Source organism: Coregonus lavaretus (genome assembly GCF_964263955.1).
Source record: "Coregonus lavaretus genome assembly, chromosome: 5".
NCBI classification, from domain to species: Eukaryota; Metazoa; Chordata; class Actinopteri; order Salmoniformes; family Salmonidae; genus Coregonus; species Coregonus lavaretus.
The window spans coordinates 50,123,361-50,129,360 of NC_139992.1; the positions used below are offsets into that span (position 1 = coordinate 50,123,361).

Consider the following 6,000-nt stretch of genomic DNA (forward strand, 5'->3'; position numbering starts at 1 on the left):
TCCAGGCCAAGACAATAATTTTTTTTTTTCCCACAAAAGGACAGACAGAAATACTACTCAGCACCCCCTCAGACTATCCCACAGGTGAATAAGCCAGATGTGGAGGTCCTGGGCTGTTATGGTTACACGTGGTCTGCGGTTGGAAATACTGACAAATTCTCTAAAACGTCGTTGGTGGCAGCTTATGGTAGAGAAATAAACAAATTATCTGGCAATAGCTCTGGTGGACATTCCTGCAGTCAGCATGCCAATTGCATGCTCCCTCAAAACTTGAGACATCTGTGGCATTGTGTTGTGTGACAAAACTGCACATTTTAAAGTGGCCTTTTATTGTCCCCACCACAAGATGCACCTGTGTGATGTTCATGCTGTTTAATCAGCTTCTTGATATGCCACACCGGCCAGGTGGATGGTTTATCTTGGCAAAGGAGGGATGTAAACAAACTTGTGCACAACATTTGAGAGAAATAAGCAATTTGTGTGTATGGACAATTTCTGGGATTTTATATTTCAGCTCAAGAAACCAACACTTTACATGTTCCGTTTATATTCTGGTTCAGTGTAGTTAGCCTAATGATGATAGTCATTTGACATATTGGTGACATATTGGCTAGTGGTTTGGGTGTGCCCGTCGCAATTTGTCAACTAGGGTAGCTTGCCACCGCACCTACTAGTGGCATTTAATGTTAATCGTTCATTTTGGCAATTGTACTTAGTGAAGACATCTGTAGAAAATATATTGAATGAATCCCTGATAATACTCAGGACAAGAGAAAAATAGATGTGGTTCCATGTGTTTATTGAGGCTTTGCTCTCTCATAATAATTCATTATAGCCTTTGTTGCGCTCACACCAAGCATCGTCAACACCAAGACACCCATGGTTCCTCCCACGACGTAGATCATCGTCACAGCGTCATCCCCTGCAAGGAAACATACACGTACTAAATTATAGCTACACTTTGTAAGGGTGATATACGAATGCTTCCATACAGCCGTTACACCTTAGCTAGCGTAAAGCACCAGCAGATATTTTTCAACTAACCTTTAAAAATGGCGATACTTTTTCTAAATTTAAGTATTTTCTCAATTCCAACTGCAACTAGCGATCGGAGTTGAGAAGACACCGGTAAGTTCCAAGTTGAGAATTAAGGAAGTGTCGCCATGTAACCGTTAGTTGAAAGATTGCTGCCGGTGCTTACACGAGCTAAGGCGTAACAGCTGCATGGAAGCTTTCACATATCACGGTTACAAAGTGTAGCTAACAGAATTAGTATCCAAGACATGATTTGGAGCATCCCCTCCCAACCTCCAGATACCACAGGCCTGTTCAAGAACGTTACAGAAGTTTCCGAAAGAAATGTATAGATTAATTTGATTCATATCTGTAAAGCTCAAAACGTTTCACATCACACCAACTCACAGTTGGAGAGTTTGGTCCCTGGTGCTGCCTCATGGGTGACCATCAGTGGTCCTGCAGACACGACCACGGCTACTTTGACGTATGGATCCCATCTAGCTGTTGATCTCTTTGAAAGTCTCTGGACTGTACAGTTCTACAGAGAGGATCATGGGAAAATATGTTTTGAAAATAATGACCAAGTTACTTTAAAACGTGTATAACTAACTGTCTGTTAAATCAATCCTGATTTGTTTGTTGAGCAAACAAACATGTTAGTTTATTAATGTATATCATCTTTAAAAAGTCGCACTACGCAGAAATCTCTGCCATTTCCTGGTTGCTAAAATTCTAATAGTTCGCCAAATTTCAGTTTGTGACAAAACAAGTATAGTGTAGAGAATCATTGTACCATCTAAACCGCTGTGAAATATCTATTCCATAACCAAAAATATTGTATTTTCAGCTGTTTGAAGCTGGTGTACAAAACCGAAAGTTAGATGCAAATACGAAACTTAACAGGAAGCATAGAAATAGAACAAACAGATCTACTGCTTCTTAGACTTGCTTTCAATGAGAATGACTGCTCTAACACATTTATATGTGTATCTGTAAGGCCTAATATATATTTGTCCTGATCATTCTTCCTGTTTTTAATTGAACTTTATCTACTAAGATTTCCAATATATTTATAATGGCAAATAGACTTGAACTTGTTAGAAGTTTACCGTAGTGCAGTCCTCATCGTGACTGCATATCCGGGCCAGGCAGTGTATGTAGATGGGTAACTCCTTGGGCATAGTGAACATATGAATGGAGAACCTACTCATCTGTGACACACCGTTCACAGAGAGCCAATGAAAGGTGCTGTCAACAGGGCAGCTGAGGATGAGAGAGTAGCACATGATCCCAAACTGATTTTTTTTGTCTTGAAATTAAAACAGAAAATCCAGGGTCATGCCCAGTAGGCTTGAAACTGAAGATAACGTTTTAAAAACAGGGAGGTAACATCTTGTCCAAAAACAAAGACTCTTTTCCATTGCAAAACATTTAGCTATGGTGTGCCCTAATGAACCTGTTAAAGACCTCCCCCATCACCTCTCACATAATGCCACTACATTACATTTTATATTGCTCGATTGAACACAGCCCAGAGTGTAGAATACAATATTTCACACCAGGGTCATATTCACTAGAAATCAAAAGGAAGAAACTTGACTAAAACAGGGAGGGGCTACCTGAACTTGTCCAATAAGAAACTCTTGTTTTTTGTGTGCACAAATTAATATGATCCAGGACAGTAACCCACCCATCTAGGAGAAAGAAGCCCTTGGTGTCGTCCTGTGGATCCGGGCTCTCTGTTGCCCAGCAAGAAACCACTTCTAGCAGGACCTCCGAGGCGAACGTGTTGTTGGTCAGGAGGGCCACCTCGAAGAAGAGTATGTCGCTGAGGCTGAGGAAGATTGAGTCTCTGTAGTCGTAGGAGAAGGATTCGTCGCTGTACATGGTCATGGCCAGCCCCAGCTCATGGGAGGAGTTGTACTCCACTACAGAGTGGGAGGTGATCCTGGAGGGGTGGAGAGGGGATTGTTCAAAAACGGTTTTATGATTCTGATCCATTGTATTCATCAAAAGTCCAGTAGATTACTGGTACATTTCAAAATTGACCAGTAATATTCCCTCCCTTTGGAAACCTTGCCAGGCAACAGGACCTTGAGTTTTTCCTTGTAGGTCAGATAATCAGGAACATCTCCTGGCCTCAACCATTACTCCAATCTGCCACTTCTTACCACTCCAGATCTATGTTTATCTGGGTGTTGCGGACATAGTTCCGGGGATAGATGCACTTCCAGATAACCTTGAGATCTCTTCGTGTGATGGTCCTCTCTCTGCTCAAGGTCACCGTCAGAGTGTTCCGGAACTCGATGTGTGTTCTGTTCACCTGGACACACACACAATCCCATTTCATCCACAGAGTGCTGTGCACAATGGCATAATCACTTTGCAGTCGTGCTTGGCAGGTATCCAGTGTGACCTGTTGTATAGCTTCCATTATAACCCACTTGCACATGACTAAAATTAAACCAGCACTTTGTGAGCAGTTTAAGGTCTCTTACACGACCGCCATCTGAATGCACAGTCACTCACCAGCCATCTCGTTCCACACTGCGAGGGTTTGCGCAACACGCGGAAGTGGTAGAGCGTCTCGCTCTCCTCCATTGTGCAACGGCCTTCATTCAGGACAACCGTCACGTTGCCCCCGAAGTAGCCAGTCAGGAAGGCTTTGGCGATACCTCCGGCCATCAATCTATCCAGGCATTGGGTGAACATACCCTTTTCTGTTGGAATTAATGAATAAATTAACTTTCTTTACCCCCAAAGGGAATCAGCGTCGTGTTCATTAGGCACAGAACGGAAGAAACAGGGAGGGACTGCCTGAACTTGTCCAATAAAAATGCTTGTTTTTCATTGCAGCAAGTTTCAAACGTTATAAAACATTTTCCGTTGTGTGCCCTATTGAACACGACCCATCAGTAAACAGGAGTGGTGTAGTAGAGAATAGAAAATGTTCACCAACAGCCATATTGTGCGATAACAAGTAGCTTACTGACCATAACAGACAGGATGTGAGGCAGGGGTAGGAGGGGGAACGAAGGCGGGCCCGACGTCATAGAAGCCATGTTGACACACACAGGTATAGGAGTTCAGAGTGTTGACGCACAGAGAATTGGAGTCACACCTGTTCAGGTCAGGGGTTGCACACTCATCTGGGTCTGTCCAAAAGGGGGAGTAGGGTAAAGTTAGGCACTGCTCTTGGGTCAGTTTCACATTTCCCCCACTAATGGTTAAGGTTAGAATTGGGAGAGGGGAAGCTGATCCTAGATCTGTACCTAGGAAAGACTTTACCCCGGAGCCCAAAAGGGACCATAAAAAAACAGCTACAGCATTCTCCGTAATGCACAGAGGTTACATAGTGTGCCAAGCAATGTACAAACCCCACATTTGGGACAGGTACCAGCCTAGGTAAGCAGGAATTATAGTTTGAAAGCATCACACAAGTTTAAAAGACATTAAATGCTGATAGAAATCTGACAATCCTCCATGTGATGCTGTGGTGGTTGTTGTTGGTGGTTCTCTCTTACCATCCCAGTATATAATCCCGTCCTTGACTGTGATATTGGGCGACTGGAGGGACTGGATATGATCCAGCTGCTCGTCAGGAGGTAGCGGCAAGTCTGCGTCGGTTATGGAAGCGTCAAAGCCTTGAAAGGTAATCTTGGTTTTGGATTCACCTTCCAGCTCCTCGAATGCAACCAACTCCACCCTGGTCTTAGTCGGGTACTCTTTCAAAAGCTCCTCCAACTACGGACACAAAGAAAGTCAGTGAGAGGGAGGCCAGGGTTGTGTTCATTAGGCCACACAACAGAAAACTTGATTCAACATTTTGAACAGAAAATACAAATTAACATTTCTTGTCAAGTCCAAGTAGTCCCTCTTTGTTTCAGACCGTTTTATTCCATTTGGTGCTCAAAGACACTCACTCGGTTTTTGTAGATATGCTTCAGCTCAGCCCAGGGCTCAGTCTTTGGGTCCATCACCAGTAACCAAGGCACAACGACAGCCAGGGCTAGGCTTGAGAAGACAAACGTCAACCCTACAGTGACACAAAGCCATAAACATTGTGTACATGGAAAGTCTGAGTATATAAGCCAAAGCAGTCTCGAGTCATCAGTGATAGCATAACAAAGTACGAGACGACAATTAATTAACAAAGCACTCTCATTGAAAGAAAACTCTTTACCTGACCATTCCAATGCATGTAGAACAGCAAATATGTTCCTGCAACAACATCAATTTCTACCTCTCCTAAACATACCCAACAATATAAACATCTGGCGCACGTTCAGTAGGCAAACGTTGTGGAACATTGCGGATCGAAATGTTGCGAATAGCGCTTATGCGACTCCTTAGTCTACATGTCAGGGAGGCACGTTTGTTGTACATAATATCACTCCACAACGTTGTGCCCTACTGAACGTGGCCCAGATGACACCAACCTAGGTCTTCATTAGGCCTCAGGGTGGACGCCACCGGCAGTACGAGGGCGTTGACGGAAATGTTGACTCCATCGAAACACACCAGGGCCGGGTCGGCACTCCACTCGCCGTCACACTCCTCCCACACGTCCAGGGTATAGTGCGCGCCCTCGATGAGCCCCGGGAGGCGGAGCAATGGCTCCATCAGCCGGCCTTGCCGGATGGTCGAGCCGTTGTCATAAGACAGCTGGTACTGAAAGGCCACGCCCTGCCCAGTCCCACCAATCCACAGCGCCGTAGAGTCCTCAGGACGGTAGCTCAGTTCTGATACACCTCTGGGTCCTAGGAGAGAGCAGACAGTAGTAGGGTGAAGTTGACCCTAGACGCTGATCTTGGGTCAGTTTTGCATTTTCCCCTTTAATGGTTAAAGTTAGGATTGGGGGAAGGGAATCTGATCCTAGGTCTGTACCTAGGGGAAACTTCAGCAGAAAGAGGAGAAAGCAAAGACCCACCCAACATGGCAGATACAGGCTGTTGTAGTAGTCTTCAATACTGGTCCTATAAA

At 44.5% G+C, this 6,000-nt stretch overlaps 1 long non-coding RNA gene across 2 annotated transcripts; it reads right to left on the bottom strand.

The window, feature by feature from the left end:
- Positions 1–782: 782 nt before the first annotated feature.
- LOC311130164 lies at positions 783–2,181 on the bottom strand. Of its 2 annotated transcripts, none has more exons than XR_014613338.1 (3): positions 2,127–2,181; positions 1,423–1,555; positions 783–922 (listed from the first exon to the last, which is right to left on the bottom strand). It is a non-coding gene; the product is annotated as an uncharacterized lncRNA (long non-coding RNA). The 2 variants fall into 2 exon arrangements; XR_014613339.1 differs by lacking the exon at positions 2,127–2,181 and adding an exon at positions 1,811–1,900.
- Positions 2,182–6,000: the final 3,819 nt, after the last annotated feature.